The following is a 23,739-nucleotide window of genomic DNA, read 5'->3' on the forward strand; positions in this document are numbered from 1 at the left end:
GAATGGATGAGACTCCATCCCCTCAAACACCTAACCAAAGGGAAGGGTCCTGCTATCAAGATGCAGAAAATGTAGCTCCTCAGCAGTCAGTGATGCCTAGGAATGTCACTGCTCTGAGCCTTGAGCTGCTTATGGTCTTCGAGGGGTTACAGAGCTGAGGGGGACCTCAGCTGTAAATTTTGTTTACAACTTTGTCAAGAATGGTTCACCATTTTGGAGCATCACAGCTCCAAAAGCAATGTCACTTACGTACTCAAAGTGTCAACATAACATGCCCGTCACAGGCTCCATCTGCAGCTGCTGTGTTCATAGGATCCACATAGTAAGTGCTGACATCTGACTACTCTGAGTCAGTATAAGCACCTGGTGTCTAAACATTTACATATCGAAAGGCATAGTTTATTCCTACTACTTTTCTTTTTCTTTCTTTCTTTCTTTCTTTCTTTCTTTCTTTCTTTCTTTCTTTCTTTCTTTCTTTCTTTCTTTTTCTTTCTTTCTTTCTTTCTTTCTTTCTTTCTTTCTTTCTTTCTTTCTTTCTTTCTTTCTTTCTTTCTTTCTTTCTTTTCTTTCTTTCTTTCTTTCTCTTCCTTCCTTCCTTCCTTCCTTCCTTCCTTCCTTCCTTCCTTCCTTCCTTTCTTTCTTCCTTTCTTTCTTCCTTTCTTTATTTCGAGATTGAGAGAGAGAGCATGTGCAAGCGCGGAGGTCGGGAGGGGCAGAAGGAGAGGGAGAGAGAATCTTAAGGAGGCTCCACGCATACCAGACATGGGGCTTGATCTCCTGACCTCGAGATCATGACCTGAGCTGAAATCAAGAGTCGGACACTTAACCGACTGAGCCACCTAGGTGCCCCCCTCCTACTTTTCTTATATTTCTCCTTTAAGTTTGAATAAGACACATACTCATTTCGAAAACTTCCGAGCTAGATGGCGGAGGAGTAGGAGACCTGGATTTCGTCTGGTCTCAGGAATTCAGCTGAATAGGGATCAAACCATTCTGAACACCTACGAACTCAATAGGAGATCGAAGAGGAGAGTAGCAACAACTCTCTGAACAGAGAAGCGACCACTTACTGGAAGGTAGGACGTGCGGAGAAGTGAATCCGAGGCGATATTCGGGAGGATAGACGGCGGGGGAGGGGCCTCCGCCGGCCGCTTCTGGCAAGTGCTAGAGCCGCGGAGCACAAAATCGGACCTTTTAGAAGTTGGCTCAGCTGAGGGACGTCGCTGCAGTGGCTAAGCGGGGGGTGGAATCCTCCCGGGACAGTGTGATCTCAGGACCCTTGGGGTCACAGAAAGACCGGGGGTGCCTGAGTACGCCAGAGCTCTCAGGTATCAGAGCGGGGAAGCCGGCTGCAGAGACGGAGCCGAGGCGCGGGCTCTCAGCTCGGGGTGGCCATAAACTGTGATCCGCGGCCCAGTCGGGCCACTGCTCCTCCAGCAGGGACCCCACAAGCGGCAGAGCTGGGGAGACTCCCCTTCCTTCCCAGGGAGGAGCGGCGCGGGAGCGCACCGCAGGGATCTGCTGGGTTTGGAGACTCCACATGGGGTCGGGTGCCAGAGATAGAAACGCTCGGTCACAGGCCGGGTGAGCACGGAGTGCGGCCGGAGACCAGGGAGACGGGAGTGTCTGCTTTTCTCTGGGGGCGCACTGAGGAGCGGGGCCCCGAGTTCTCAGCTCCTCCGGGCGGAGATTGGGAGGCCACCATTTTCACCCTGGTCCTCCAAAGCCCTACCGAGAGCTTGCAGGGAACAAAAGCTCCTGAGAGCAAACTGGAGCAGCTTCCTTAGCCCGGACCAACAAGGGCGGGGCAATTCAGCCTCTGGCAAAGACATTTGGGAACCACAGCAACAGGCCCCTCCCCCAGAAGATCAGCAAGAACAGCCAGCAAGCCAAGACCAAGTTTACCGATCAAGGAGAACGGGAGAACTCCAGCGCTAGGGGAATACTGCACATAGAATTCATGGCTTTTTTTTACCATGATTCATTAGTTCATCGAAGTTAATTTTTGTTCACTGTTTCCTTTTTTATTTTATTTTTCTTTTTCCCTTTTTCAACCAACATCTTATCAATCCCTTTTAAAAAAAAAAACAAACAATTTTTATTTTTCATTTTTACAGTCATATTTTATCCCTTCATAGTAGTTACCCTTATTTTTGGCATATATATATAAGTTGTTCTCTCTTTAAAATTTTGAGATACAGTTTCTTCTAACAGATCAAAATATACCCTAAATCGCTAGTGTATGGCTTTGTTCTAGTCTCCTGCCTGATCACATTCTCTCCCTTTTTCCTTTTTTTTTCTTAAATCTTCTTTCTTTCTTCAAACAACTTCTTATCTTATCAAGTCCTTTTATAAAATCTTTTATAATTTTCATCTTTACAGTCATCTTCCATCCCTTTATTGTATCAACCCTTATTTTGTACATATATGTCTTTCTTCCTTTAAAATTTTAGGAGGCACTTTTTTCTAACAGACCAAAATACGCCCAAAATCTAGTGTGTGGCACTGATCTATGCACCAGCCTGATCATATTTGATCATATTCTGTTTTTTTGTATTGTTCTGTTTTTGTTTTTATCTTTTTTTCTTTTTTTTTTCTTTTCTCTTTCTTTTTTCTTTCTTTTCCCCTGGTTTCAGGTCTTTTCTGATTTGTATACAGTATATTTCCTGGGGACGTTGTAAACCTCTTAGCATTTTGTTCTCTCATTCATCTACTTTCCTCTGGACAAAATGACAAGACGAAAAAAATCACCTCAGCAAAAAGAACAAGAGGTAGCACCGTCAGCCAGGGACCTACTCAATACGGACATTAGTACGATGTCGGACCTAGAGTTCAGAATCATGACTTTAAAGATACTAGCTGGGCTTGAAAAAAGCGTGGAAGTTATTAGAGAAACCCTTTCTGGAGAAATAAAAGAACTAAAATCTAACCAAGTCGAAATCAAAAAGGCTATCGATGAGGTGCAATCAAAAATGGGGGCACTAAATGCTAGGATAAATGAGGCAGAAGAGAGAATCAGTGATATAGAAGACCAAATGATGGAAAATAAAGAGGCTGAGAAAAAGAGAGAGAAACAACTACAGGATCACGAGGGCAGAATTCGAGAGATAAGTGATATGATAAGATGAAACAACATTAGAATAATTGGGATCCCAGAAGAAGAAGAGAGAGAGAGAGGGGCAGAAGGTATATTGGAGCAAATAACAGCAGAGAACTTCCCTAATGTGAGGAAGGAAACAGGCATCAAAATCCAGGAGGCACAGAGAACCCCTCTCAAAATCAATAAAAATAGGTCAACACCCCAACATCTAATAGTAAAACTTACGAGTCTCAGAGACAAAGAGAAAATCCTGAAAGCGGCTCGGGAGAAGAGATATGTAACCTACAATGGTAGAAACATTAGATTGGCAACAGACCTATCCACAGAGACCTGGCAGGCCAGAAAGGACTGGCAAGATATCTTCAGAGCACTAAACGAGAAAAATATGCAGCCAAGAATACTATATCCAGCTAGGCTGTCATTGAAAATAGAAGGAGAGATAAAAAGCTTCCAGAACAAACAAAAACTAAAGGAATTTGCAAACACGAAACCAGCCCTCCAAGAAATATTGAAAGGGGTCCTCTAAGCAAAGAGAGAGCCTAAAAGCAGCAAAGATCAGAAAGGAACACAGACAACATACAGTTAACAGTCACCTTACAGGCAAAACAATGGCACTAAATTCATACCTTTCAATAGTTACCCTGAATGTAAATGGGCTAAATGCCCCAATCAAAAGACACAGGCTATCAGATTGGATTAAAAAACAAGACCCATCAATATGCTGTCTGCAAGAGACTCATTTTAGACCCAAAGACACCCCCACATTGAAAGTGAGGGGATGGAAAACCATTTACCATGCTAATGGACACCAAAAGAAAGCTGGGGTGGCAATCCTTATATCAGACAAACTAGATTTTAAAACAAAGACTGTAATAAGAGATGAGGAAGGACACTATATCCTACTTAAAGGGTCTATCCAACAAGAAGATCTAACAATTGTAAATATCTATGCCCCGAACATGGGAGCAGCCAATTATATAAGGCAATTAATAACAAAAGCAAAGAAACACATTGACAACAATACAATAATAGTGGGGGACTTTAACACCCCCCTGACTGAAATGGACAGATCATCTAAGCAAAAGATCAACAAGGAAATAAAGACTTTAAATGACACACTGGACCAAATGGACTTCACAGACATATTCAGAACATTCCATCCCAAAGCAACGGAATACACATTCTTCTCTAGTGCCCATGGAACATTCTCCAGAATTGATCACATCCTAGGTCACAAATCAGGTCTCAACTGGTACCAAAAGATTGGGATCATTCCCTGCATATTTTCAGACCACAATGCTTTGAAACTAGAACTCAATCACAAGAGGAAAGTCGGAAAGAACTCAAATACATGGAGGCTAAAGAGCATCCTACTAAAGAATGAATGGGTCAACCAGGAAATTAAAGAAGAATTAAAAAAAATTCATGGAAACCAATGAAAATGAAAACACAACTGTCCAAAATCTTTGGGATACAGCAAAGGCAGTCCTGAGAGGAAAGTATATAGCAATCCAAGCCTTTCTCAAGAAACAAGAAAGGTCTCAAATACACTACCTAACCCTACACCTAAAGGAGCTGGAGAAAGAACAGCAAAGAAAGCCTAAACCCAGCAGGAGAAGAGAAATAATAAAGATCAGAGCAGAAATCAATGAACTAGAAACCAAAGAACAGTAGAACAGATCAACGAAACTAGGAGCTGGTTCTTTGAAAGAACTAACAAGATTGATAAACCCCTGGCCAGACTGATCAAAAAGAAAAGAGAAATGACCCAAATCAACAAAATCATGAATGAAAGAGGAGAGATCACAACCAACACCAAAGAAATACAAACAATTAGAAGAATATATTATGAGCAACTCTATGCCAGCAAATTAGATAACCTGGAAGAAATGGGTGCATTCCTAGAGATGTATCAACTACCAAAATTGAACCAGGAAGAAATAGAAAACCTGAACAGACCTATAACCACGAAGGAAATTGAAGCAGTCATCAAAAATCTCCCAAGAAACAAAAGCCCAGGGCCAGATGGCTTCCCAGGGGAATTCTATCAGACATTTAAAGAAGAATTAATACCTATTCTCCTGAAACTGTTCCAAAAAATAGAAATGGAAGGAAAACTTCCGAACTCATTTTATGAGGCCAGCATTACCTTGATCCCCAAACCAGACAAAGACCCCATCAAAAAGGAGAATTACAGACCAATATCCTTGATGAACATGGATGCAAAAATTCTCACCAAAATACTAGCCAATAGGATCCAACAGTACCTTAAAAGGATTATTCACCACGACCAAGTGGGATTTATCCCTGGGCTGCAAGGCTGGTTCAACATCCGCAAATCAATCAACGTGATAGAATACATTAACAAAGGAAAGAACAAGAATCATATGATCCTCTCAATAGATGCAGAAAAAGCATTTGACAAAGTACAGCATCCTTTCTTGATCAAAACTCTTCAGAGTATAGGGTTAGAGGGTACATACCTCAATATCATAAAAGCCATCTATGAAAAACCTACAGCGAATATCATTCTCAATGGGGAAAAGCTGAGAGCTTTTCCCCTAAGGTCAGGAACGCGGCAGGGATGTCCACTCTCACCACTGCTATTCAACATAGTATTAGAAGTCCTAGCCACAGCAATCAGACAACAAAAAGAAATCAAAGGCATCCAAATCGGCAAAGAGGAAGTCAAACTCTCACTCTCTGCAAATGATATGATACTGTATGTGGAAAACCCAAAAGACTCCACCCCAAAAGTGCTAGAACTCATCCAGGAATTCAGTAAAGTAGCAGGCTATAAAATCAATGCACAGAAATCAGTGGCATTCCTATACACCAACAACAAGACAGAAGAGAGACAAATCAAGGAGTCGATCCCATTTACAATTGCACCCAAAACCATTAGATATCTAGGAATAACTTTAACCAAAGAGGCAAAGGATCTGTACTCAGAAAACTATAAAATACTCAGGAAAGAAAGGGAAGAAGACACAAAGAAATGGAAAAACGTTCCATGCTCATGGATTGGGAGAACCAACATTGTGAAAATGTCAATGCTACCTAGAGCAATCTACACATTCAATGCAATCCCCATCCAAATACCATCCACTTTTTTCAAAGAAATGGAACAAATAATCCTAAAATTTGTATGGAACCAGAAGAGACCCCGAATAGCCAGAGGAATATTGAAAAGGAAAAGCAAAGCTGGCGGCATCACAATTCTGGATTTCCAGCTCTATTACAAAGCTGTCATCATCAAGACAGTATGGTACTGGCACAAAAACAGACACATAGATCAATGGAACAGAATCGAGAGCCCAGAAATGGACCCTCAACTCTATGGTCAACTTATCTTTGACAAAGCAGGAAAGAATGTCCAATGGAAAAAAGACAGTCTCTTCAACAAATGGTGTTGGGAAAATTGGACAGCCACATGCAGAAGACTGAAACTGGACCATTTCCTTACACCACACACAAAAATAGGCTCCAAATGGTTGAAAGACCTAAACGTGAGACAGGAGTCCATCAAAATCCTAAAGGAGAACACAGGTAGCAACCTCTTCGACCTCAGCCGCAGCAACTTCTTCCTAGAAACATCGCCAAAGGCACGGGAAGCCAGGGCAAAAATGAACTATTGGGATTTCATCAAGATAAAAAGCTTTTGCATAGCAAAAGAAACAGTCCACAAAACCAAAAGACAACCGACAGAATGGGAGAAAATATTTGTAAATGACATATCAGATAAAGGGCTAGTATCCAAAATCTATAAAGAACTTCTCAAACTCAACACCCAAAGAACAAATAATCCAATCAAGAAATGGGCAGAAGACATGAACAGACATTTTTCCAAAGAAGACATCCAAATGGCCAACAGGCACATGAAAAAGTGCTCAACATCGCTCGGCATCAGGGAAATCCAAATCAAAACCTCAATGAGATACCATGTCACACCCGTCAGAATGGCTAAAATTAACAAGTCAGGGAACGACAGATGTTGGCGGGGATGTGGAGAAAGGGGAACCCTCCTACATTGTTGGTGGGAATGCAAGCTGGTGCCACCCCTCTGGCAAACAGTATGGAGGTTCCTCAAACAGTTGAAATTAGAGCTACCATTCGATCCAGCAATTGCACTACTGGGTATTTACCCCAAAGATACAAATGTAGGGACCCGAAGGGGTACGTGCACCCCAATGTTTATAGCAGCAATGTCCACAATAGCCAAACTGTGGAAAGAGCCAAGATGTCCATCGACAGATGAATGGATAAAGAAGAGGTGGTATATATACACAATGGAATATTATGCAGCCATCAAATCAAAGATCAAAGGAATGAGATCTTGCCATTTGCAACGACGTGGATGGAACTGGAGGGTGTTATGCTGAGTGAAATAAGTCAATCAGAGAAAGACATGTATCATATGACCTCACTGATATGAGGAATTCTTAATCTCAGGAAACAAACTGAGTGTTGCTGAGTGGTGGGGGGTGGGAGGGATGGGGTGGCTGGGTGATAGACATTGGGGAGGGTACGTGCTACGGTGAGCGCTGTGAATTGTGCAAGACTGTTGAATCACAGATCTGTACTTCTGAAACAAATAACGCAACATATTTTAAGAAAAAAGAAAAAGAAGAAGATAACAGGAGAGGAAGAATGAAGGGGAATAAGTCAGAGTGGGAGACGAACCATGAGAGATGATGGACTCTGAAAAACAAACTGAGGGTTCTAGAGGGGAGGAGGGTAGGGGGATGGGTTAGCCTGGTGATGGGTATTGAGGAGGGCACGTTCTGCATGGAGCACTGGGTGTTAGGAACAAACAATGAATCATGGAACACTGCAACAAAAACTAATGATGCAATGCATGGTGATTAACATAACAATAAAAAAATTAAAAAAAAAAGAAATACAAACTTCCAGTTATACGCCACTAATTGAACACTACATCAAAAATTAATGATGTACTGTGTGTTGGCTAATTGAATTTAAATTTAAAAAAATAATAAAAAATAAAACTTCCACTTATAAATAAAAAAAAAGACACATACTCATTTCGAGATGATACAGGGGCTCTATAAAATATTTGCCATGAAAAGGTGGCTTTGGGTCTGACAGGGTTAAAGAAAAGTGATCTATGTGAACAATTAGAATCTGTGGCCTTCTTTTTTACCCAGTTTTTTTTTTTTTATCATGATGAAATATACATAATGTAAAATCTACCATCTTAACCATTTTTAAGTATACTGTTCAGTGGCGTTAAATATATTCATAATTTTGTGCGACTATCAACATCATCCATCTCCGTAACTCTTTCCATCTTGTAAAATTGAAACTCTGTACCCATGAGATAGTAGCCCCCATTCCCGCCTTCCCCCAGCTGCTGGCCACCCCCATTCTACTTTCTGTCTCTATGATTTTGACTACTTGAAGTTATCTCGTGCCAGTGGAATCACGCGGTATTTGTCTTCTCGTGAGTGGCTTACTTCACTTCACGTGATGTCTTTAAGATTCATCCATGTTTGTCGCATGTCAGAATTCGCTTCTTCTATAAACCTGAAAATATCCACTGTATGCATAGACCACATGTTACTTCTCCACTCAACAGTCAGTAGACATGGAGTTGCTTTCAGGTGTTGGCTATGATGAGTAACAGTGCTATAAACATGCATGTACAAATATCTCTTCAAGACCCTGCTTTCAATTCTTTTGGGTATATATCTAGAAGAATTGCTGGGTCATATGGTAATTCTATTTTTTTTAGGGTTTTATTTATTTATTTCAGAGAGAGAATGAGTGGGGAGAGGGGCGGAGGGAGAGGGAGAAGCTCCCTGCTGAGCAGGGAGGCCGATGCGGGACTAGATCCCAGGAGCTGAAGGCAGACGCTTAACCAACTGAGCCACTCAGGTGCCTCTATTTTTAACCTTTTTTGGAAAGATTTATTTATTTGAGAGAGAGAGAGAGCGCGCGCATGCACACACACACACACACAAGGGGGGAGGGGCAGAGGGAGAGGGAGAGAGAGAATCTCAAGCAGACTCCCTGCTGAGCGTAGAGCCCCACATGGGGCTCCATCTCACGACCCATGAGATCATGACCTGAGCCAAAATCACGAGTTGGGCACTTAACTGACTAAGCCACCTAGGTGCCCCAGTTTTAAGTTTTTTTTTTTTTGAGGAACCACCATACCATTTGCCAAAGTGGCCTGTGCCATTTTCTATTTCCACCAACAGTGCACAAAGGTTCAAATTTTCCACATACTTGTCAACATTTATTTTCTGTTTTTTGGTTTTTGTTTTTTTGACAGGGGCCATCCCAGTGGGTGTAAGGTGGTGGTCTTACTTCTTTTGACAGTCCTTAGTCCTGAGATGTTTAAGATAGTGGGAGAGCGTGGAGTGCACCCGGGAGTGAGTGGCCCTGTGGATATGCCATGCACACGTGCATACCTGTGTACAGCCCCAGCCTATGAAGGCCAAGCGTGGGGAGGCAGAGAACGCAGAGCCACATCCTGGGGCCATGGAGCCCACCCGGTCCTCGGGACGAAGCGGGCAGCAGCCCCTGAGGAAGAGGCTTCATCTTGGCGCATGCCCCACTGAGGAAAGAGGCCTCACGTAGGCACCACGGGGGAAAGGGCCAGGACCTGCCTCCTTCCCCCTTTCTGCAGATCTGGGCTCTTTTCTGTCTCTCTTCTTCCAGGACATCCCTGGGGAGGGCACGAGTGCTCTGGCCAGCAGGTGAGGAGCCTGGGGCCGGGGAGGCCTCTGAGCACCTGTTCCGTATGCCTGGCACGGCCTGTGGTGCTTTCCTCACCACGGTGTTGGCTCGGGGTTGTTTGCTCAGACACAGCGATCTTCAGCTTCTGAGCTGAGCCAAGGAGCCACTTGGTTTTAGAGGCAACCAGCACAGATGCTCCCCCTGTGTAGGAGGGGTCTGTAGACTGCAAATCCATGCCATCGAGCGACGGTCTCCAGGAAAGAACTGCTCACATTTTAGCACGTCCCACGTTTCTACCTGTAGAAGCTTTGCTGGGCTCATGGGGACATTTACTTTGGAAGGAAAAGTATCACAGGGAAACTGCCTGAGAATGTCTCAGAAAAGAGCATGTGCGCTAAGCCGGGGATTCGTGCCTTGACATGGGCTTGGCAGGAAATGGCATTGCAGAGAAGAATCACCTGAACAGAGATTCTGAGGTCTGAAGATTTATCTGAACCCCTCTGACTTATGGGACTGACAGTAAATCCCAGGTCAACGTGAAACAAAACAAAACTCCACAACAAGTTCTGAAGGAGAACCACACAATCTTTGGGGGAGAGTTTTGGATTCTTTCCAGTGCTCGAGCTGCTGGGAGGAGGGTGGGGAGGCTCTTCTTCCCCGCGTCCGCACCGCTGTTCTGGGGATTAACCACCCTGGAAACTCATCCCTGTGGAGGGAGCAGCGGAGACTCATCTCTGTGAAAGCCGGCCCCAGGCGGGCCGTGTCTGGGCTGGTGAGCAGGCCGTGGAGGCCCTGGTTCGTGTCCAGATCCCAGAGCCCAGCAACACGAGGAGCCAGGGGCTGACAGGGAAGGGCGGGCAGGGGGCACTGAGTGGGGAGACCAGGCTGTGGCTCCCCTGACCGCTCAGAAGGCCCCTCCTCCTGCAGCAAATGGAGCTATTCCAGGCACGGCTCAGCGCCCGGCGGGCTGCTCGGTTCCCTCCCCGGCAGGCTGGGCCAGGAGCCCGATGGCATGCTGGTGGAGGTTCTCTCAGCAGATGCACATGCTGGGAAATCGCTTTGCCCTCCACGTCCTCCTTATTCTTAACTTCTCGGATGCCAGGAATGGCCTTGATATTGCCTTGTGTGGCATGACAATGCATTCAGGAGCTTTAAGAGGGCTCAGGACCCACCAGAGATGGGAGCGATAGCTACCCTGCAGGACTCTCCCAAGGAGAGCGCGGGCCGCTCAGAGCACCCCGGGGGGCGGACAGGTGGGGGCAGTGGTCCTCAGCTTGCGGCTCTCAGCCCTGAGACCCGAGCCGGCCTGCCACCTGCCTGGCGTTTTGTGCGCACACCCTTTGGGGCCTTTCCTGCTCCAGCTCCAGCTCCCTTCCCTTCAAATTCTAGCCTTCCATGCTTGCAAAGAGACCCCGCGAGCCATAATCATGGAGAGAATAGGCTGCTCGATAGCAGGAGGCGGAGGGAGAAACTGTGCCCCACGTGAGGGGCTCTTCCTGCCAGCCGCCTTGACTCAGGGGCCCAGGGCTTGGGCTGACCCTCTTACCCAGTGCCTGGAAAAACTGGGGATCCCCAAAGATGGGGATCTCCAGGGCCTCCAGTTGGGAGGAGTGACTGGCAACCACTTTCCAGGGCCGGTGTCCCTTCAGGGGGCCACAGCTGCACTCAGTGAGAGCATTCCCATGTGACCCAGAGGGGTAAGATGGAGGGTGGTGTCTGAGCATGGTAGGAAAGAAAATCTGGAAAGGTCCCCATTGCAGGATGCTCTTCAGGGCCCTCAGACACAGAGCCACCAGAGAACAGCTGTTCTCAGGGAGTGCGGAGTGGCTGGACCCCCGCCTGAGCTCAGAGGGGCCTTCAGTGCCCCATGGCTGACCTCTGGGGCAGAAAAGAGCCCGAGGACCAACAGAGCTTTATTTTTGACACCACTAATAATTTTTACTGCTCCCATTCAAAAGTCTCTTCTCGTTTCAGCGTGGAGTCTAGAATGGTCCAAGGTCCAAGCTGACATTGCAACCATACTCTTCAATTCTTAGGGAGTTGCTTTCTGTTCCAAGTGCTGTGCTCGCATGACCGTCGGTCTGTGCCTGCCACACAGACGGGGTCATTTTCTTCCATATTCTTGTGGAGTTTTCTTCACCCTCTGGACCCCTCTCTCTGCCGTGGTGCCCCTCTTCCTGGGGCCTCCTCTTAGTGACACTGTTGGCTTTAGCCACCTCTCTGATTTGTCATGTCCTCTCCTCTTCCCAAAGGCAACCTGAGCAGCAGTTACACTTGCGTGGGGACGTGAATGGGGCAGAGCAGGTGGCGCCTCTGGGTGCTGGTAAGATTCTCTCTCTTGCCCCAGGGGCTGGTCACAAGATATGCTCTCTCCAAAAATTCATTGAGCTATACATTTATGATTTATTCATTTTCTCTGTGTGTTATACTTGAATAGTATGCTTATTTATTTATTTAGAGTGCAAGCATGGAGGGGCAGAGGCAGAGGGAGAGAGGGAATCTTTTTTTTTTTTTTTAACATTTCACCTTTTAAGGCAAGTTTGTGAAAATAATTTAATACAACCAGATCTCTTCATGAACTTTCAGCTTAAAACGTTTTTTACATAAGAAACATACAAAAAAATTCTGTTTTATAAAAAGCCACCTCAATACCAGAAAAGAGTAATGAAGGATTTTGAACCCAGTTTACTTCTTAAAGGATGTTCTTCCCTTGTCTTCAATTCCAAGTACTATTCATGATCTTTAGAGCCAGTTTTGCTTCAATGCTTCACCACATCAACCCCGTCCCATCCTCGAGGCAGTTCTCCTCTGTGATGTGTTTTATCTGCCAGCTTATGTTTCTCTGCTTTTGAAAGCTGTTCTTTTTTTTCTTTTTTTCTTACTCGATGGGGCTGTATTAGGAGTTTCAACGGAGATGATACTGCTTATGGGTATCGTAGAATTCACAGGCTGGTGAGTCTCCATGAACTGCCCCTTACTGTCCTTGGCATATTCAAACAATGTGTAGGTCATGGCGGTCCCGAGATTGACCTCCACTGCTTCCTGTAACTTGGCTAATATGCTCTGCTTTACAGCCGATGATATGGTGGTGTTAAAAAAAGCGTCCATAGATACAATTGGAGGTGTTTGGGGATATGTTTCTGTCCAGGAAATCTCTATTAAGAAGGCTTTGGGATCACCATTTTCACCTATCCTGTATTGAAATGACACTGGACTTAATTCCCAGAAGCTTTCATCTCCTTCATAAATAGAACGTAGAGCTTCCAGTTCTATCTCTTGGTCCTCGTTGGCACTCATCGTGCCGGTTGTGGGACGCCCCCCGGGAGGGCGTCTGCGACAACGAGAAAGGGAGAGCAGCGGCCCCGAGCCCGGGGCGTCCCCCTTCCGAGCCCTGGGCTGCGGGAGGCACACCCCTCGCACGGCGGACGAGAGTCACGCACGCCACCCGCCTCTGGGCAGTGCGAAGCCGCCTGCGGGGGGTCTGTGCGCGGGGAGCGGGGAGCCGGAGGCCGCCGAGGGTGGGGCGTCGGGGCGACGGGGTGGGAGAGAGAGAATCTTAAGCAGACTCTGAGCTCAGAGTGGAGCCCAATGTGGGATCTCACGACCCTGAGATCATGACTTGAGCAGAAATGAAGCGTCAGATGCTCAACCCACTGAGCCACCCAGGCGCCCCGATAACATGCTCATGTAAAAGAGGTGACCTGGCGTTCCTCAACAGCTGAAAGCTATCAGTTGCTTTGGGTAGGAGCTTTGTCCTTGGCCAGGCCCAGGCCGGGGTACACGGAGGAGGGCGTGGCCTGGCTGGGAGTCAGTGGTTCCTAGGAGAGGGTCACTGATGTGGCGCAGCTGTAGCTTCTCTGGTCCCTCTGGTCAACAAGTCATCTTGGATTGGGCATCCTTTTGGCCAGGCACCATGTTGTCCATCTTCCCTGGACATGTTGCTTCTTAGCTCAGGCCTGGGTCTCTGGGCAGGAGGATGGGTGTAGCACGGGCTTTGCGAGCAGCCTTAGGAAGGAATGGAAGAGGCTGAGGGTCAGGAGATCCTCACTGTCCTGGGGCATCCTATGTCACCCCCATACTCAGCTCCCGAGAGGAATCTGATGCATGCTCACCGCAGAGCTAAGGCACCGTCACGGGCTCTGTGGGCGTGGCTCTGAAATGCTGTCCCATGGAATACTGCCCCACCTCACAGGCCTGGATGGCAGTTGGTGGCTCTTGGCGAAGAGGTATTGGTGTGGAGGTGGCTGCCCAGGCACTCTGTTCTTGCTGAGGGTTTGCCATGGGCCCTGGCACACAGGGGGCTGGCCTCCTTGGAGCCCCAGGGGTCAGGGCCAGTTAGTAAGGCCCTAGGACCCTGTCACAGACCATGCCCTTGCCTGTTCTGCCCCAGTTTGCCCTGGCTCCCAAGGTTGTGAGGACTGAAATGAGGCTTCAGGCTCAGGTACAACTCAACCTCCACAGCCCTGGCTGTTTGGCTTATGTGACCCAGAAATGGGCACCAAGGGTCACCTGCTCAGAGAGGATAGGACAGACCCTTGTGCAGCCACACCTCCCAGCCCAGTGACGTCTGGGCAGCAGGACGGACGGCAGGGCTGGGCCTGGAGGCCTTGCTGCCAGTCCCCTCCATGTGAAGCACTCTCCTGGGCAGCATCCTCACCTGCCCTTCCGGGCATAACTCATTTCTCCACTCCTAGAAAGCCATCCCTCTTGCTGTGGCAATCAGGGTCCAGACCCCGCACTTGATTTTCAACATTAACTGCCCCCTGGCACTAACTTATGCTTTCCAACATGTGGCACACACCCACAAAACAGCTGGGGCCTGCTGTACCATAGCAGCGGGGGACAGGGACAGGGAGCGTGGGCACCCTTCCTGCAGTGACTGTACCTGCCACGCCCGCACCCTTACCCATGCTTGCCAACTGGGGACAGACGAATTGATCCTTAGGCAACGTGACTTTCGGATAATTTACACCGAAGGAGCAGAAGGCGCTTTACTCCACAGCAGGAGATAATTTATAACCAGTCTGAACACCTGGCTTGGCAGAGGCGGTGACTCTGGAGCTCCCCTCTGCTCTGTGGACTCGTGAGCACATGAATTACCACCAGGCTTACTGTAACTGTACATCTCAGGATGAACACAGGCCAAAGAGGCACGGGGCAAAGAACTCTGAACCCTAGCCACTCGCCGGCAGCGCCCATCGTCTGGAGGCTCCAGGAAGCACATCTCCATCCTCCCCAGCAAGCTGGGCTATCCAGCTGGGGGAGGAGACGGGGTTGGGGGGAATGGGGAGCGAGCACAGCCAGCCTTGAGCAGTCCTGAGGTCCTGTCCCCATTCACTCAGCAGAGATGCACTTGGGGTGTATGTGCACCGAGTCCTGGGCCAGGCATCGAGGCAGAGAGGGGACAAGGTGTGGGCCCTGCTCTCCAGGAGGTCGGGCCCCAGGAGGTGGAAAGATGAGCACTGTGACGGGCCACGTCCTTCTCTCTTGCAGCTGGGGAGGGCTTGCATTCAGGGAGGAGCTGGGGCAGGGAGGCTACAGGCCCACGCTGTCAGCTCGGGGACGCATTCTTCCCAGTAAGGCCCCGTAAGGCCCTCAGCCTGCCCTTACCTGAGTGTGAGACTGGGATGGGCACGCCAGGCCCGACCTCCGGACCAGCTGTGCACTCGTACCAAGCGACCGTTGAGGGAGATCATGCTGTGCTCTTAGGTGGGGGCTTGCCCCTGGGAACCCTACGACAGGGCCAAAGGTACATTTCTCAGCTAAGAAGCGGGCTGTCAACAATCCTCTGCAACTAATTCGTGCACACAGTTGGCCTTGTTTTTAAAGAGGAGAGGAGGGAAAAGACGTGGCAGGCGATTTTGCTTGTTTAGTTGGGGCGCATTCATGCTGCATCAAAGCCCACAGCGAATTCAAGGAGTGGGTCTGGATCCACTTATCAGGATCAAATCCCCCTGAGCAAACAGCCCTGATTATAGCTTTAAATGGCTTAGAAGAACTAATGGATCACAGAAAATAGCGTGGGACTAAAAGTAAATATACAGTGAGGGAGCCCGATGACGGGGAAGTGGGGCTCCTCCATGGGGACACCAGCCGTCAGTCCAGTTCAAATGGCACTCCTGCCTTAGGAGACTCTTCTCCCAGCTCGTGTCTCCAGGTGTCAGGCTGCATGTTACACAGTCGAGACTGTACACCTCTCGGAGCTTTGTTTTTATTTATTTATTTATTTATTTATTTATTTATTTATTTATTTTTAATATTTAAAAAAGATTTTATTTATTTGACAGAGAGAGAGCACAAGCAGGGGGAGCAGCAGAGGGAGGGGAGAAGCAGGCTCCCCGCTGAGCAGGAAGCCCAATGCGGGGCTTGAGCCCAGGACCCAAGATCATGATCTGAGCCGAAAGCAGATGCTTAACCGGCTGAGCCACCCAGGTGCCGTCTTGGAGGTTTAAATATGCACCAGGTACCGAAGGACCATCGTTTCGTTCATCAGAAAGCAAACCTAAGAGCTGGAGAAGTGTCCCTTGCCAGATCGGCTAGCTCAGTAGAGTTGATATGACTTCGAAGTGAGGGTTACTGGTCGAAGAACCAGATTTCTTGCCTACAAGTCGCTCATGCTCTTGTGGCCCTAGAGGGTGTTGGGTGCCCAGAACCTGTGTGGAGGGTGTCTGGCAGGGGCGTTCGGAGGGTGTCTGTGTATCGCAGGCTGTGTGTGAGGGCAAGACAGAATCCCCGTACGTGTCTGCCTCCCAGGTCACCCATGGGGAGATGTCCGGTTGGCAGGTGAGCTCCGGCGGGGGGGGGGGCGGGTTCTGGGCTGAATGGAGCCTGGGACACTTGGCCCTGCCTGCCCCGGGCATGGTGTGATGAGCGCTGGGCAAGACAGCCCACCCCACCACGTGCACTCTGAAAACTGCCAACTGCCCGGGGATGGGGCAACTTGGGCCACTCACTGGCTCTGCCCACAAGGGGCCCCGGGGGGGGGGGTGCCCCCATCGCATTGCTCCTGGAGGCCCAGGTGTGGTGTGCCAGCCTAGTGAAGGTAGGGCCCTCTTGGAGAGTGGCTCCTGCGGGTGGGACATGAGCTTGGTCCCCGGATGGCCCCTTTGCCCCGCTCCCCTCCATCTTCCCGCCCTGCTGTCCACAGGCACCATCGTCTCTCCTCGTTGATGTGGGTACTGACTCTTCCTCCTGCCAGTGCCTTTCTGGCTTTCAGAGGCTCAGTTTCTTTGGTTAAAGGGCAGACAATCACGGGCTGGAGCAGGGGGAGACCAGAGAGGTGTCCATGCGCTGCCCAGTCCAGACCCTCCACTAAGCTCTAGACCTCCTACCGCACTGCTGGCCTGACATCTCCCCACACCTGGACTCAATGTGGCCTGCTTGGAACCTTCCAGGAGACTGCCTCTCCTTTTATGCCCGACCCAGCCAGTGGCCCTCGGCCAAAGCCCCGAGCTGTGCAAACCACACTTCAGACATCACCCCTGAAATCCCACCCATCCCTGGCCAGTCAGTCATGGCTCAGGCCATTTCTGCCTCTTGAGTGTTTCCTACAGCATCTGCTCCAGTTCAAGGTAACCCTCCACACTACTTGGATGACCACTCCAGCCTGGGAACCCTCAGACTCCAATCGTGTCCCAACCAATCCCCCTCTACTCAGCAGCTGGAGGGATCTCTGGGGGCACCCAATTGCTGCAGCTGTCTGGCCTCATGTAGCCCCTCCCGGCTTGCACCCCTGAGCCACCTTCAGCATCTCGAACTGGCCTGGCATCACCTCTGGGCCATGGCACCACAGCCCTACCTTGCCCCGCTTGGCAAATTCCTCACCATCTCTGCATCTTGGCTGGCGCACCGCCGGCCTGCACGTCACCTCCCTACTGCTCCCGGCTGGCCTGGCTGGGTTCACACACCTCTGTGTCCTTGGAGTGCCCTGGGCAAGCCCTGCACAGGGTTTATTGTCTCCGCTGCCTCCACTTGTCCACTCTGCCCTTCTTGTCAGAGCCCGAGAACCCGTGGGCACCATAGCAAGCGATTGGCACACAGCAAACACATGGCAAATAAACGAAGGAATGACCAAATGGATGGACATGGAACTTTCATCTACAATGGCTCCTATTGAGACATACATATGTTTCCTTCTGCCCCGAGTCCAGGAAGCCAGAAAACAACCACTGGGTTAACTGAACATAGCTACTCCATGCTCACAGGACTTCCTTCTGCCTCCACTTGGAACCTTCTGTAGCCAGTCCCAACTCCTTTGCATAAGTGGGGACAGGAGAAGAGAACTGAATGAACAAGGCCCTAGCATGAGGTGCTCAGATCTTCTCTCCCTGTGCCCCATTTCCTCATCTGTGCAATGGGGCTGGTAATCTCCGTCCTTGGGGCTGTTGCAGGAGTCGGTGGCTAGGATGGCACCTCACCTGGCACAGAGGAGGAACACTCTGGATGGCTGCAAAATTCTCTTTGCATTTTAATGGGTACGATTCCCAAGACCTTTGGAGTATGGGGTGAGGGTGGGATCCACGGAAGGTTCTGGAAATCCAACCTCTTTCCAGAGCAGACACCTCCAGGGGAACATCCCTTTCCCTTCCGGCACTGAGGAGGGCACCCATGAAATGGCTGTAATGGAAATATAAATTGTCCTACTTCAAAGCACTTTGATATTTTATAATGACCATTATAAACCTGTTCTCTGCATACCACATAAATACTTCAGTCCCACACCACATTTCCTGGTATCTCTAAAGACACCAGGAGAAAAGCAGGGGAGCCATAAAAGAAACATAAAAATACAGTTGCAGATGAGCCTAAAACTCATTTCTTTGAAGCCTAATTGATGGGAAAAGCTTCTGGCCCCAGAGAACTTAAAGGCCCATCATGCAGATATTTGATTAAGTGTCCCTGTATCATGGACCACACTAAACGGGAAATCATTACACCATAATTGCAAATACATTAATAAAATGATGATGTGGGTTTGTTCAGGAGATAAAGAAAGAATGAAATAATTCGCTTAGATGACTCAACAGAAATGTAGGGTCTGCCCCTGGGATGGTTGGAAGCAAGGGCTATTGGGGTCTCAGTCTTGCTGGCCCCCCTGGAGAGGGGGGCCTGACCTCTATTTAGGGAAGCTCTGGGGTCGATGGAAGCGTAGTCAGGCTTCAGAACCGCAGCAGGGATCCAGGTATGTGACCCCTGAAGGTCCTCGGAAGTTCCTGTCCTTGGGGACCTCCAACCACTAATGTTCCTGCCACGCAGTCGGGAAGGGTGGCCCAGGGCTCTCACAACAGCTCCTGCAGCCATCCCCTCTCCTCCATGACTAGAGGAGAAGAAACGTGTGCAGGAGTTCAGCCACATTTGCGTTAACGACCCCAGTCCAAGACAAAGCCATGAGGACTATCCTTAACCGTGAGCTAGCTTGCTACAGGACAGGAGCTGGGCTCAGCCCCTGGCTCTCAGACCTCTGAGCACAGCCAAAGGAAGCTCACCAGCCTCTGTCAGCCCTTCTCCTGCATGTGTTCTCAGACAAGGCCGCGTGCGACGACGTGTGTGTGTGTGCACGCTCACACGCGAGCATGTGAGCCTGTGGCTGGGGGAGGGAAGGGGAGGTGGGATAGGTCTCACGGAGGCTTCCTGGGGGACCTCCTTCCTCTCTCCCCTGTTCTAATCTGCAGGTGGAACACAGCCACCTCCCAACACCTTTGCACCAACTTCAGATTCCGTTACCTCCCTGCCCACTACCCCATGCCCTGCTGTCTGCTCATCTGTAACCCATCTGTCCTTCCAGCCCTGCTGTGAAGCATTCTTCCTCTAGCAAACCCTAGCTACAAACCCTGGATATACCACTGACAAGCTGTGTGACCTCAGGTAAGTTGCTTACCCTCTCTGAACGCCGTCCACGGTACAAGTACTGTAGGAGTACCTCTTACTGACCTACCAGAAGCTTCGAGCACACTGCAGTCTACCCCCGGCCCTAGGCCCACAGAGGTTCAGGTACCCGTAGCAGGTGCATGAGACGGGGGCTAGTAGCTGCTCCAGCACTGTCTCTCGGGTGCCCATATCTTCCCGTGTGACCTCCCCGGCTTCTGAGCCACCTGCACAGTGCTGTCCCAGAGGGGGCCCACAGGATCCCAGGAACGGACAGGGGGCCGACAGGAAGGACAGCTGGCAGGGATCGCCCAAGGGGAGGCAGGTCTTGCGGAGTCTGAGGCCGCATCGCTCAGAGCTCAGGGAGCAGAGGGGTTGGAACCAGGAGGGAAGAAGGTGCTGGGCCCTCATGTGGCCAGAGACACTGGCAGGGGCAGGGATGTGAGGAGAGGCCTGTGCGGGTCAGAGAGCTCAGGGAGGAGGCAGGAGTGAAGACAGCTCGGAAGCAGAGGCACCGGCACAGTGTTGTCGCTGAGCAAAGCACAGTGGCAGGAAAAGCGTGGCATCTTGCAGAACTCAGCCCCGTGCGAGCAGCACCCTCCGTCTTTCACTTGCAGTACCGAGCAGGGAGGCAAGCTGTCGACTTGCTCATTTGCTACATTATCACTCCGCACACCCGAGGAAGGAACAACATTGGCAGTTGGCTCCTGCCTGTGGGCTCTGGCAGGGGCTCTGTCTGTGGGTCCAGGCGCACAGGGGCACCCTGACGGAGAGCTGCCTGCAGCTGTCCCTGCACAAGGCCTGCTGGGCATGCCCTGCCGAACAAGAGGCTGCTGGAGAGCTAGGGCACCGCAGGGCCTCTGGGCTCCCACAGCATGCACACGCACACCAACATGCATGCAAGCACACACATATACACAATGCACATACACGCGTGTGCACGCACATATATACACAAGAACACACGTGTACACAATGTATACACGAGCACACACATACACGATGCACACACGCGTGCGCACACACAGAACGGAAAGAGGGCAGTGATATAGAGAGGAGACATGGGCATGCGCTGGTTGAGACAGGAAGAGGTGGGATTGGTCTTTTGTGGCCGCCACACCAGCAGCAGCTAGAGTAGACGGGACGTCAGGCAGAGCTGCTCAGGGCCAAGGATGGGGCGGCTGATGGGCCCCAAGGGGACCTGTTACCTCATGGATGCCTGGCCTTCAAGGCTTATGTGTGCATGTCTGATGGCAGCCCCCTACTGAATTGAAAGTGTCCCCAGGGGAGCTCATTGTTTGAGACGAAAGAGTGCAATGTTCTTCTCGATGAGCCTGGGTGGTCTTTTTGCTGAGCATGTTGGCAGTGGGGGCGTTCTTCCTTTGCGGAGAACAGGAGAGAAGGGGTCGAACCCAGACAGTGTGGCTGAGTCTCATCCCTAAGCTGCACCGTGGCTCATAGCTGTAAAATTAGAAAGAGCCCACGGTGCTGGGAAAACTTTTTTTAAATTCAAATATCTAAATTGTAGCCCTCAAAGTTCCTCCTTCGTGAGGATCCTGAGAAACTATGGAGAAAGGAAAAAAATCATCATCAGGAAATCTCAGCCCTCGAACAACAAAGGCCACCTCCATCCCTTTGGTCACCTGCCTTCAAGCTGCATGATTTTGTGTGATGGCAATCACAGCACACCTGACATTGGCCTTTTTAACCATCTCCCAGAGGACTCCTGTTTCTGGGTGCTCATGGATCCTTACCCTCCAAGGGGAGCTGCTTCCCACCCTCCCTGGAAAAGCCCCGTGGCTAGCATCATCCTAGAGACTTGGAGGGCTGTTGGGGCCTTTCCTTCCTTCTGAGGAGAAATAGGCCAGGGAGCATCTAGCCAGCCCATCAAGATGAAAGATGCTCCTGTCATGTGTTTTATGCATTACAATGAAGGCTCAGGCCACAAGTCCTGGAAAAATCTGTTTTCTTTCAATTAGCAAGAAGTAAAGCCGGGCATAGATTTTCCTAGCACCTCTGGAAAAACAGAGATAGTTGATGGATCTGTTCTCTGAGTCCTCTGTGAGGGGGACAGAGAAGGGGATTGAGGCTAGCTCTGCTGTGTCTCCTCTGGGCCGCGAGCCGTGCCTACCGAGGGCTGGGCGCTCCGCAAAGACGTGGAGGCCGCCCGAGGCTGGCCCAGAGCCACCTCTCTGTTGCGGGAACGTGTGAGCAGCCCTGCAGCTTCCCACGGAACGTGCAGCACAGGGAACTTTTCAAATACCTCATCATCCTCCTGAATCAGGGGGTTTGAGAATCTTAGATCTCCTAAAACCACATGTGTCAAAAATACACATTTTGGTCAAATTGCTTAGCCCGTGTGAAGGGGACAACTCTGACCCCGGCACTGAAATATAAAGTTTTATAACGAGGGGCTGCGGTTTGGTGAGATTTGTTTTGCTGTGTTCAAGGAAGTAGGAGACATTTTTATTAAGGCCACAGTTTCCATTTACTGGGCTTCTACTCACTCCGTAAGACCTAATTCTGTATTGTTATTCTGAGAACAACACCATGAATTCAGCCGCTGGATTGTGAATTTCCTCCAGCAACTTCTCTTTAGTCAAGACCAGAATCTCAGTGGGTGGTAATAAATATCAAAGTACAAGATGGTTGAAGGAAGCAAAGTAAAAACCCCAAATCAAATATGATTATTGATCAACACTGAACTGCCTTCATCATCTCTATGCTAATTCCAGATATATACATACATATTGGCATTTTTATTACATAAATACATTGACATTTTCAGCTGAGAAAATATATCGAGCAATTCAAAATTATCATCTTTGGAGACCAGCAAATAAATAGAAATACAGTGAAAGGCATAGAACAGAAAAGGCAGTGAATTCTTAGAGGCATGAGATAGCGTGTGAAAATTAGTTGGGTAGAAATTTGTCAGATGTGTAATGCGGCATGACTTTTCAAAAAGTCTTGGAAGCAATATATGCATATCATAAAAGCAAAACGCCCTAACTTTAGATCAGTTAGGCAGTCTTTCTTGCTCCTTTCCTGAGGAAGACATCCAATCCCAGATCCCTCCCTGTTACTTCTAACTTAAACGAACTATAATATTAATTTTTACCTTGTTACATTCTGGAACTATAGGTAATAAGCTTAAGTTTCTATCCACTGACTCTAAAAGTGCAAATGAAGAACATTTCCAGCGCTCTGATGACAGAACCATCCTCCTCGCAGGAAGACACAGGGAACCATGCCTCAGGGACAGGGGTGTGGGGCGGGGGCAGGGCGTGTGTGGCCCAGCCCAGGAGACCCACCTGTGCTGCCTGAAGGAGACTGTTCCAGGCTTCAGAGTCAAACAGCTCTCTTCCCCTTCCTCTTCCTCCCATTACTCAACATGGTGACCTGTTTTAGTTTGCTGAATGTTTGCCATGTCCTTCTTGTTTGGCAATTTTTAACTGCTTTAAAAAAATGCATTAAGATTTCTTTTTTTCTTATCACATCACTCAGGCCTTAGAGCTCCTTAATCTTAGTTTTGTGAAATCCACTTTCTGGTTGAGGACGGTGCTCCTGGAACCTTGAGCCTTCCTCCTTCTCACATGAGGATGGGACTCCCAGGTGTCTTAGACAGCCGGCCCACCTGTCCTGCTGGGACTGCCTTTAATGTCTCACGTGGATTAGTTCTGTGGTTTCTTGGACCAGCTCTTCTTTTTAGATTATTTTTCTGTTTCACTGCCTTATGCCCCCTCTGCTTTTTTTTTTTTTTTTCCAGTCAGAAAGAAGGTAATTTTCGAGGGCTTTCATGTCTGAAAATGTCTTTATTTGGTTTAGGGTCCTAGGGAAAAACTGTTTTCCCTCAGAAATTGGAAGGCAACCGCTTCACTGCTTTCCAGGGTGACAATGCCTATATGATAAGAACGGTTCCTGAGTCTTTGTTGATGACATGTCTTTTTTCTCTGGAAGCTTTTAGAATTTTCTCTTGATCCTTGATGTTCTGAAATTTCAAGGAGGATAGGCAGCTATGTATCTTCTTTCATGCCCCCGTTCATTTCTCAGTGGGTCCTTCCATCTGA

The 23,739-nt window shown here is 48.9% G+C and overlaps 1 protein-coding gene and 1 pseudogene across 1 annotated transcript in view; both read right to left on the reverse strand.

Moving 5' to 3' along the window:
- The window catches only part of FSTL4 (follistatin like 4), a 398,358-nt gene that overhangs the window by 124,715 nt on the left and 249,904 nt on the right, over positions 1-23,739 (reverse strand). The window lies entirely within an intron of this gene.
- Positions 12,382-13,102, reverse strand: LOC114209522 (RWD domain-containing protein 4 pseudogene; annotated as a pseudogene).

The sequence above is a fragment of the Eumetopias jubatus genome, unplaced genomic scaffold (assembly GCF_037043125.1).
Source record: "Eumetopias jubatus isolate StellerSeaLion01/CBP00866 unplaced genomic scaffold, mEumJub1_p1.0 scaffold_5, whole genome shotgun sequence".
NCBI classification, from domain to species: Eukaryota; Metazoa; Chordata; class Mammalia; order Carnivora; family Otariidae; genus Eumetopias; species Eumetopias jubatus.